The 11,200-nt window shown below is 37.7% G+C and overlaps 1 long non-coding RNA gene across 1 annotated transcript; it reads left to right on the top strand.

The window, feature by feature from the left end:
- The first annotated feature begins 692 nt into the window (after positions 1-692).
- LOC131298424 (uncharacterized) lies at positions 693-4,480 on the top strand. Its single transcript, XR_009190509.1, has 4 exons — positions 693-898; positions 1,597-2,144; positions 3,823-3,933; positions 4,299-4,480. It is a non-coding gene; the product is annotated as an uncharacterized LOC131298424 (long non-coding RNA).
- Positions 4,481-11,200: the final 6,720 nt, after the last annotated feature.

The following is an 11,200-nucleotide window of genomic DNA, read 5'->3' as shown; positions in this document are numbered from 1 at the left end:
TTTATTTATTGACTTTTTGACTTTTTGAATTATGATCAAAATATGTTTTAAATCTGATAGGGTGTTTGAGAGATATGATTAGAATGCATTGTGCAAAAGAAATAGTGTTTGAGAGATAAATGATCAAAACGGATTATGGATTGATTTTTACAATGTTGCCTCTGATTTTTTAGTATGGTATTATTATGTGTAGGAATAATGTTTTCAGCCATTTTATTTAACGTTATATTATGAACTATTGTTTTGTTCTTGAGTTTAACAAATTACATGTATTCCTTAATTGAAAGTCACCTCTTTTTTTAATTAGAAATAATATATCAAATATTTCCCACCAAGTAAAGGCAAAAAATTAAGAAAATGATTAAACTTAAAATCCACATTTGAATCTATCCAATTTTTAAAAGTACAAGTATCAAATATTATCTTAAGAAAATTTTATTGCAATTATTTCATTACGAAGATAAAGAATAAAATCATAGAGGCCGAATATCTTATTGTTACATAAATCTCAGATAAATACCAACCATAATATACCGTAGAGATCATTACACGAATTAACCCTAAATATTTTCAATATATGTGTCGGGCAAATTGGTCTTTTCATCTTCAATCATAAGAAGGAGTGGGAGAAAATGAGAATGGAAAAGCTCATCTCCCCCTCCTTTTGGCTTCTCTTCTCTAAAGCAAGAACCCAAAAAATGAGTTTTCTCATAACTCATTCTGGGTGACTCCTCCCAAACAGCCCCATGATGATACATGTGCAAATGTACTTATTATACTCCCTCTCTTAGGGTTCTATTGCAGATGCCGGCGGCACAAGTTCTGAAAATTACCATGTCTGGCAACGAGTCATATAAAGCGGTTAAAACATCGAAAAATCAAAGATCCGACCGGTTTGGTGAGTTTTTCTTTGTTTTGTTTTGCATCATACGTATATTTGGCGCTTGCATCTAGAATTACGCCAGGTAGATTCGATCGGTCTGAGATTGTTGATGAGTTCTTTCTTTTTGGGTCAATAGATTTATCTCGACGAACCCAGTATTTTTTTTTGTGAACCAAATATATAATATCTATTTGAAAAAAAGAACCTCGACTCTCTCCCGTGTTTAAACACAATGAAACCCTACTTAACTGAAGCAACCCGACCTAATTTGTTTGGACATGATATTCTTCGTGGGTTATGTTTATTTATGTGCCCTGTTTACTCTACCAGTTGTTATAGAAAGGAAAATTGTGCCTATAATTTACCGACTCCGTACTGATGCGGTGATTTTTAATTCTCTATAAGCAATAAGAACTCGTCTGTAAGAACTACCTCGGGCTGCATTTTGATTGTGAAAAACATAGGTACTGGTTTCTTTTGTCCGGATATTAGACATTCTGTGACTTTAATTATGACTATATTTTTATGTCAAACCCCACTCAATTCGAGCAATTGTTCTGGGATTAGATTCAGAGTATTTTTTTTTCCCACTAAATCTAGCTTGCGTTGAATTTATGTTGGTGAGTTTCTAATGCCGTCATTTTCTCGTAAAAATAATATGGTTGCAACTATGATTAATGTATGTCTACCGATCTGTTTATATTTCTTCACAGGGACACCAAACTTCCACAATCATGAAGTTGGGAAATGGAGGAAGTCATCAACACATGGAGTCAGTTGTTTTTCGCAAAAACAGTTTTTCAAATCTAAGTTTAGACCTGTGGATTCATTATATCTACAGATTAGAAAAGTGTCTTACCCTCTCCTCTTGAGTGACTGAGATGACAGTGGGGATGGCAGAGCTATCTAATAAATTGGTTGCATCACCACTATCAATACTTTAAGTACACATTTGGTGCAGATTGATGGTAAACTTGTTAGATGCGCTGAACATAGAGAAAATTCTCAGAGTTGTATTGGCTAAAGAAGAATTGATACCTGATGTTGATCTTGAAGTAGTTGCTAATATGACTGATGGTTATTCAGGAAGTGACTTGAAGGTTGCTTACTAATTTCGTTGTAATCTGCAATTTTTTGCCCCGTGTTTTCAATCTTTTCAGCCTTGGTTTTATGTAGTTCCTCTGATTAACTTTTTGGTTGCAGAATCTGTGTGACAGCAGCCCATTGTCCCATACGAGAAATTTTGGAGAAAGAAAAGAAGGTTAGTTAGATATATGAATAACTTACGAATGCCAATGTCCTTTCAGTATATTTGCTTTTGGGAGTTTCTGCTTGCAAACAAGCTTTTGGCATTAATGATGCTGCCTCATGTGCCCTAATTTTCACAAGCATTTTCTGCAGGTCGCTTTTGTTCTTATATGATAAGTTAAGTTAAACTGAATTTTAACTAGCTTATGCTGGTATTTGTGTATAGGACTGCACGCAATTTACGTGTAAGATAGGATTTTGAATGACGAAGTTATGGTTTTGGGTACAACATATATTTATCTTTGTCTCCTTTGATCTATGAATATGACAATATATTTTCCCCAATTCTAGGAGAGAGATCTGGCATTGGCAGACAACAGACCGTTACCTGCACTGCATTCCAGTACTGATGTTCGCCCCTTAGTAGCACGAAGCGGGAGCGGGTGCGCGGGAGCGGAGACACCTAGAAGCTCCTAAGGTTGAGAGCGCCTAAAGAGCGTATATAGATTACATATAAATACGTATATAAAGTATCTTTAAATACTTAACCATTGAAGGAAAGTGATTTACTTTTGAGAATTTTCACGATCCAAAAGGGTACTTATAGGAAGTTAGATATTTTCAATTTGCAAAACTTCTTGACTAATACGATTTTATATTTTTATTTCCACAATGGCATAACTCCCTTAAAAGTAAGAGAGTAGCTGTCTTAACCGCCCAATAAGCTCCCATCTTAGTTGGAGCGAGCTCCTGTCAAGCTCCTATCTTGGGAGCGCAACCATTTTAGAAGGAATCTGCTACTAAGGTTCGCCCTCTAAACACTGAGGATTTTAAATATGCGCATGAACTGGTATGATAGATGGAACTGAAAATTTGCAAGTGTCCTAGTATTTCTTTCCTTTCTTAGGAGTTGATTTTGCTGGGTTTTCTGCTGGCCGAAGTCGACGAATTTGGTGACCAAATAAAATTTTGAACATCTCTACCAATGAAAGAGATGTCTCAAATCACTTTTGTTTTGGTATCTGTGACGAGAATTATTCCCTTCTCTGGATTGCTGCGTTCTTGCGGTTTAGTAAATTACTAAATTGATTACTGATAATCTGCAGCTCTTAGTACCATAGGGAAGGCACCATAAGCTAGTATTTTGGATCCATGAGCTTGTGGTTGACATCTTAGGCAGAAGTTCTTAGTGCTTGAACAGTAAATACTTTATGATCAAATCTAATGTTTTCAAAATATTTTAGGTGGTTACTGAGAATGAATTTGAGAAGAAGCAGCCTCCTCTGCTTCCTACTGGACCTCCGCCATCTCAAGACCTCCGCCTCCGCCGCCTCCAGATGGGGGAGATGTAAGTGTCCTAGTATTTCTTTCCTTTCTTTGGTGTTGATTTTGCTGAGTTTTCTGCTGGCCGAAGTCGACGATATTGGAGACCAAAGAAAATTTCCAACATCTCTACCAATGAAATAGATGTCTCAAAGCACTTTTGTTTTGGTACCTATGACGAGAATTATTCACTTCTCTGGATTGCTGCGTTGATTACTGATAATCTGCAACTCGTTGTACCATGGGGAAGGCACCATAAGCTGGTATTTTGGATCCATGAGCTCGTGGTTGACATCTTAGGCAGAAGTTCTTAGTGCTTGAACAATAAATACTTTATGATCAAATCTAATGTTTTCAAAATATTTCAGGTGGTTACTGAGAATGAATTTGAGAAGAAGCAGCCTCCTCTGCTTCCTATTGGACCTCCGCCACCTCCAGATGAAGACATGCCGCCTCTGCCTCCTCCGGAGGGGGGAGATGTAAGTGTCCCCTAGTATTTCTTTCCTTTCTTAGGTGTTGATTTTGCTGGGTTTTCTGCTGGCCGAAGTCGACGATTTTGGTGACCAAAGAAAATTTCCAACATCTCTACCAATGAAAGAGATGTTTCAAAGCACTTTTGTTTTGGTACTTGTGACAAGAGAATTATTCCCTTCTCTGTATTGCTGCGTTATTGCGGTATAGTAAATTGATTACTGATAATCTGCAACTCGTAGTACCACGGGGAAGGCACCATGAGCTGGTATTTTGGATCCATGAGCTTGTGGTTGACATCTTAGGCAGAAGTTCTTAGTGCTTGAACAATAAATACTTTATGATCAAATCTAATGTTTTCAAAATATTTCAGGTGGTTAATGAGAATGAATTTGAGAAGAAGCAGCCTCCTCTGCTTCTTACTGGACCTCCGCCACCTCAAGATGAAGACATGCCGCCTCCTCTGCTTCCTTATGTGTAAAACTCATGAATATACAAATCTCCCAACTCTCTCCTAAGCATATGCTAATCCAAAACCAAAGAAGTATATTCTGACTTTTTCTGTAAAAAGAAGAGATCAAGACAGCCAATAGATGATACAATACTTACTTGCGGCCAACTGAAAAAGAACAATGGCAGAGAGCAACTTGCACAGTGTAACAAATTCATTGCTCATCTTCTCCGGTTCCTCCCTCCTCCTCCCTTGTTCTTACGTCTTTGTCCTCCCCCGTTTCTTCTTCCACCAAACAAAGCACTTCCACCACCAATGGTCACGCCAAATTCTATAATCTTGAGCCTCCTCAAGAAGGCCTTGGATTGCCTCCTTAATGAGGGATAGCTCCTCCTCAATTCCTCTCCCTCCTTCCCTTTCGCCGGGTCCTCCTTCCTTCGGCTAGATAGCCAAATTAAAAATTAAAGCCGAGATCATTTGAATAACCAATGGCCTAATCTCCTCCTTAGACTCCCACCACCTCCTCCGCCGCAAACATTTATTTTCATTTTCCTTAGCAGTTCAGAGGGGATCTCTAGTTGGGGTGAACTGCTGAGGAAAATGAAAATAAATGTTGGCGGCGGAGGAGGTGGTGGGAGTCTAAGGAGGAGATTAGGCCATTGGTTATTCAAATGATCTCGGCTTTATTTTTAATTTGGCTATCTAGCCGAAGGAAGGAGGACCCTGCGAAAGGGGAGGATGGAGTACCCATGGGAGGAATTGAGGAGGAGCTAACCCTCATTAGGGAAGTAATCCAAGGCCTTCTTGAGGAGGCTCAAGATTATAGAATTTGGTGTGACTATAAGTGGTGGAAGCACTTTGTATGGTGGGAGAAGGAAGGAACGGGGGAGGACAAAGAGGTAGGAACAACGAAGGAAGAGGAGGGAGGAACTGGAGAACATGAGCAATGAAGTTGTTACACTGTGCAAGTTGCTCTCTGCCATTGTTCTTTTTCAGCTAGCTGCAAAGTAAGTATTGTATCTACCCGAGGTTAAACTTTCCGACAGTCTGATTTTGTATAAGATGCCACTAGTGTGCTTTGATCAATAGTGTGTACTGCTAGGCCTAGAGATGAGTTCTCAGTGTCATTTCAGCTGTTTGATAGTGTGTAAAGCAGCTTGGAACTTGCTGAATTAACGGACAGTGTGTAAAGCGGCTTGGAACTTGCGGAATTAATGGATACATCTTCTAACTAGGCTTACAATGGGGAGGGTGGTTGAGGGAAAAAGCTACTTAGTCTTGCTTGTGTGGGATCGAAAAACTTTGGGATACTTTCAGAGTAGAATATGTTGAGCGTTGTGTTGGATGTGCATTGTGCAAACTCCCATGACGAGCCTCAACCAAAGAAGGAATAGGAAGGAACATACTGAAGTTCAAAAGACGTACGAATGCATGCGGCAAATATCCCGTAAGAGTTGTACTGTGGTTTTACGTTGTAGTTTTTATTCCATATGAGCTGTCGTGTAGCCACGAACCTCAACCAGTGTAGCCACGAACCTCAACCACACAAGAAGTCCTGCATGCAAAACCCAGTTCACCAGCGTCCTGGCTTCATATACCAGGTCTGCTGCAATATTAAACCTGAGAAAGAACAATAAACATCAGTAATTATATTAGAATGATCCTAATTTACAAACCAACAAAATTTGTGAAGACAAGGTCCCATCTCAGGATAAAATAAAGAAAAATTTATCAAGTCCTGGCGAAGCTCTCCTTCCCCGAAGCCTACTCTCGCACTTGAAAGAACTAGCACATACAGTCTAGCCAAGATACTTGAAGGCAACCACGCATTGTGCAATAGAAACAATGTATGTATGTATATGTGCATGCACGTAAATGACCAAAGTATACTCAGAATATTTGCAGAAGCAATGGTAACAACTCACAACTGACTGACGTCGTATGCAAGATGTCGAGAAGAACCATAATGCCATGGTTTCACGTGAAAGTAATTAAATGTCCTATTCTTAATCTTCGGGATACACCATCTCTAATCTATGCAGCATGACAGCTTGGTTGAATAATGAATTCAAGTTATCATTTTGGAGTTGGCTAAGAGCATCTCCAACCTTGGCTTCTAATTTGGAGGTGTCAATTGTTTTTGAAGGCTTAAGTGACAAATTGGCACCTCGAAATTGAAATCAACAAAGTCTTTCCTCTCCAACGTAAGCTTCAAATTTACAGTTTCAAATTCTTTTTTTTGGGAGTTGGTGTAGACTTCAAAAGTGGTGTTTGTTTCACCATGTAAGTCTCCCGTTGGAGATGCTCTAAGCCCTTTTCTTATTCAAGGGACAAAGGGCTATGCCTAATTGAGTGAGCTTTGCCTGAGCATGGCTCTAATTGTGTTTTCGTTTTGTTTCTTTGGAGTTAAACGAAAATGCTATGGGAACCGACCAAAGGTGCACCGACCATCAGTGCGGGACCCGGAGTGGGCCCCGCGTGCCGGGGTGTGCACCGTCCATCGGTGGCCATAGTCGGGTTCGGTGTTAAATGAGGGCACCAGCTTTTAAGGGTGTCCTTCTAATGCTCTTTTTTTCTTTTTTCTCTTTCCCGCTGTTGTAAAGGACCTGTATTCCTTTCATTAAAAACATTTTTGCTTTTGTAATGGTCTTTTTTCTTACCCATGTTTGATGTTTTCACTTTCAGGGAAAAGACCAATGGCCAGAATGGCACATCTGGCCAAAAAAAAAAAAAAAGAGTGGCGCAGCATATGGAAGATAGAGCTGCACTCTTTTCCCAATCAACTTGCTTCTGAAAACTTGCATCGAGTTATCTTGGTTCTGTTTGTTTAGTAGTATAACTTGCAAAGACACTATATATACTGTGGCTCAGAGCAGAAGGCAAGGCCTATTTTGCTGGTAAACTTGTTTTAAGCAATCAATTGACTATGTTAACCTGCAAATACCCCAACCCCACTGGAGTACAGTGTTGAATGTAAACTCTCATCTCATATCATAGTTGCTAAAATACTTTCCGAAACAATGAGGTAGGGACTAACAGAGGACAATGTTTGACGCATCAATTTACCTATCACTAGCGTCGGTTTAGATATTTCATTTTTCTTGTTTGTCTCCTTCTCCTTGAATTTGAAAATGAATGTGCTGCCTTTTTTGTATTGCTTATATGGCTCATCCCAAGGACTTTCACATTCATGTCAAGTTCCACTAGCGTAGTGCCCGCGCGATACACAAAAACGAAAAAAGAAACAAACACTAATGTTAACTTTTTCCTATGTCATGTGCATCAAATGAATACCAGGCTAATTTAATTAATGAGGGGTAATGAGACCTAGCTTCGTAAACTAAAAATGAATAAGTAATGTTCTAATAAACATTAAACCCTAAGCGCGCAATTGGACTGGATTTAAGCAATGTAACGTAGTTTGAAAAAAATATTGTGTATATGTGTGGAAGGGCTGCAGCTTAAATTTCGAAGCATCCCGTGAAATGAAAGCAACAAAATTAGACTTGGAAGCATCCCAAATTAGCCTAATATATCATCCTAATTTCTACTGCTCCATCTATAGAAGTGAGACTTTTCTACACATAATACAATTCAGCCTTTCACCTTTGGTAATTAACATTTTGCAATTTGGCCTTTCATTATTGGAATTAACAAAAAAAAAAAATTCACTTTCTAACCATTCCAAAGAAGAAAATAAAAAACGTATAATGCGTTGCGTGATAAAGGACGTCTCCGTAGACCCATCAAATGTTTAGAGTTAGGGATTGATAGTTTGACGCAGTAGGCTGAACTTGGGATGTAACCAAAAAATTCTGTGATGAACATTTTAAATACAATATCAATTTCTGTTCTGTGCACAATATTCTCAAAAGAACTGAGTATGCGATCGAAAGGAAAGCCGAAGAAAGAGTTAGAACTGGAAACAATAGGATTGGAGAGGAAGATCAAAACATGAAAATTATTGAGAAGGGAAACCGAACCAGTAGAGAAGGACATTTGGGCGGCGAAGGCGATTATTATGTTTTTCATATAAAAGTTTTATGGGGATGAACCTAGCTAAGTAATAGTACTAAAAAGAGAGTTATTTGAGACAAGAAAATGCTGGGTGGTGGTCTCTGGTGGACGCCCGTAGCCACAAGGGCGGAAGTACACCCACCGTGGGTTGGGCTTTAGCCCAAGTACACTTTAGAAACCCTCCAAAAAAAATTATAAATATCTAGTTTTTACTGGTAGTGGAGTTGCGATTTTGATATGAAGGGACCGGCTTAATAGTTATAGCTTTTTTATCGGAATGATACTTATTATATCATAAAGTGTTTGCTTTCCAACACATCAAATTTGTACATTGAAATAATTTTAACCTAATGTAGTTAAAGTATACCAATCATTTTGCTTTTTTCTTTAAACTATTTCATCAGTCACGTGTTTATTTTTCATTTATGAAAAAATTGAGAATATAAAATAATTAATTTTTTATCAAATTAAACAAAAATTATTAAGATTATAAGTACCTACATGAATAATTATCAATAATATTCAAAATCAAGTATATGAAATATAAAAAATTTAAAACGCTAGGTTGGGACCCCGGGCCCCAACATAGCTTCGCCCCTGGTTTTTGGAAGCTCTAGAATATCCTTGTGAAGTATGTAGAGTTTTTTTGTGAGAATTAATCACGTGTAATTCTAGAATTATCTTTGAAATATCTTTGTACTACAGCTTTCCATGAAATAGTATAAATAGGGATATGTTCTAACAATTTCGTACCAAGCCAAAAAAAATTGAGTTCAAATATAATACAAACACTCTCCTTCCCCACTCGTCTTTAATGCGATACGTATTCGATACGATTTATACAATTGAAAAAAAATTTGCCCACCCAATTTTTTTTTTTGATTAGCCTAGAATAAAATTAATTCCTGGTTCCGCCTTGCATAGCCACCTCTATCGCACCGTTCAGGTTTTGAGTGAGAGTAAGACCTAATGAATGGGCTAATCACAGCTGAAAATATGGATTTGTAAGTTTTTTTTTCCATTCTTTTTCATTGTTGGAAGGAACTATTCTACCTTAGGAAGACCTCCACTTAGCAACACAATGGGCCGGCCGATGGTGACCTGGCTTCTTCTAATCAGGATACTTCTTTGGGATGTTCTTCCAATCAGGATACTTATTTGGGATCAGGATACTTCTTTGGGATAGGATTTGCATATGCTTGGGGCAGGGAGAGTTGAGAGACTTTTTGATTAATGAGTTTTAAATGGTTATATATATTTTTAATATGTGAACAACGCATTAAATGCTCGTGTAAATTATCTCAAATTGTCCAAATTAATTCGTTTAATAGGTTGATTCAGTGGGGAAAAAATTGGTATGGCATACTATCTTATTTTTCCATTTCATCTAATTTTAGATTGTATGCAATCGATTATACTTGCAGGTGAAGCAATAGTTATTCTTAGTTTGAAGCTCGCCTTCACATTGCATTACTCTGCCCTACTTTGTTCTTATTTAACTATATGAGATGACAAAGGTTGGCACTTAAATATATTGTTTCATAATAAAATTGACGCCAAATCTTTCAGGCCATAGACTACCTGAGGTGGGATTCATAGAATGGCCGAGTAGTAGACATTTGCCATATATAAACTCTTGGGGTTCTAATTTTGTAGGGATTAATTTGAGGTGCATGCAAGCCCGGATTACCCTTAATACTTTACATGTATTTGAAGTTACTCCTAAATATTTTACTGCCATCCCTCAAACATCATTACTCTTTTAACTGTACGTATAGTATAGTTACTATGCTTCCACATCTTGCATATTCTCTTTTTTTGAGTTATCAAAATTTTGCATCTTCTTTTTCTCAGTACGTATTGTTTTTTAAATATATCCGAACAAATCTCAAAATGAATTATCATTTTTCGGCTGTTGTAATGGACCTGTATTCCTTCATTAAAACATTTCTCTTTATTTTCATGGTCTTATTTCGTAACCATGTTTAAGGTGTACACTTTCAGGCAAAAGACCAAGGCCAATAATGGCAAATCTGGCAGAGCAAATGCAAGTTAGAGCTGCACTCTTCTCCGTAACAACTAGCGTCAAGCTATCATGGTTGTGTTTGTTTACTTGATGTTAGACACTGTAACCATGGCTGACTTATTTTGCAAAAGGAAAGACCTATTTTGCTTGTAAATCTGATGTAAGCAATCAATAGACTATTTTAAGCTTGCAATATCTCCAACCCCACGGGAGTACGGTGTTGACGGAAGGCTTTAGCAATCCTAATCACATTTTAATGTCTGTTGAGTAAATCTCTCTGAACATTGCTGTCGGGTAAATTTGTGTTGAAATTGCTGCATTGACTATACATATCCCTAGTTGCTGAAATACTACTAGTAATTAACTTGTCGAAACAATGAGATAGAGACTTACATAAGACAACCTTTGAGACCTAAACTTACCCATCACTAGCTTCAATTAGCTACTGAATTATAAATTTGCTTCTCCAAATGGCTGGTTCTTGCTGCATTGGATATATAATTTACGTTCCTTCAAGAGCCAACCCCTTGATTTTTACAGTGACACCATTTTTTTTTTTTATAGCCCTCTACAAACACAAGTGAAATATTCGTTCAACTAAATGTTTTTTTACTTGCAACTTGAAGTTGTATCAGGTGATAGTTGAGTAACACTCTTAAACAGGATTATAGTTGTAAAGTTTAAGACAAGAGTTGCACAAATCTTGGGTCCAATGACCTAACACCCCACTGGGCAAGAAGACAAGCCCATCAACTTGTTAAAGATTTATAATGCACTTTCT

Source organism: Rhododendron vialii, chromosome 1a (assembly GCF_030253575.1).
Source record: "Rhododendron vialii isolate Sample 1 chromosome 1a, ASM3025357v1".
NCBI classification, from domain to species: Eukaryota; Viridiplantae; Streptophyta; class Magnoliopsida; order Ericales; family Ericaceae; genus Rhododendron; species Rhododendron vialii.
Note: the sequence above shows the minus strand (reverse complement) of the source record. Positions and strands in the feature narration are given on the sequence as shown.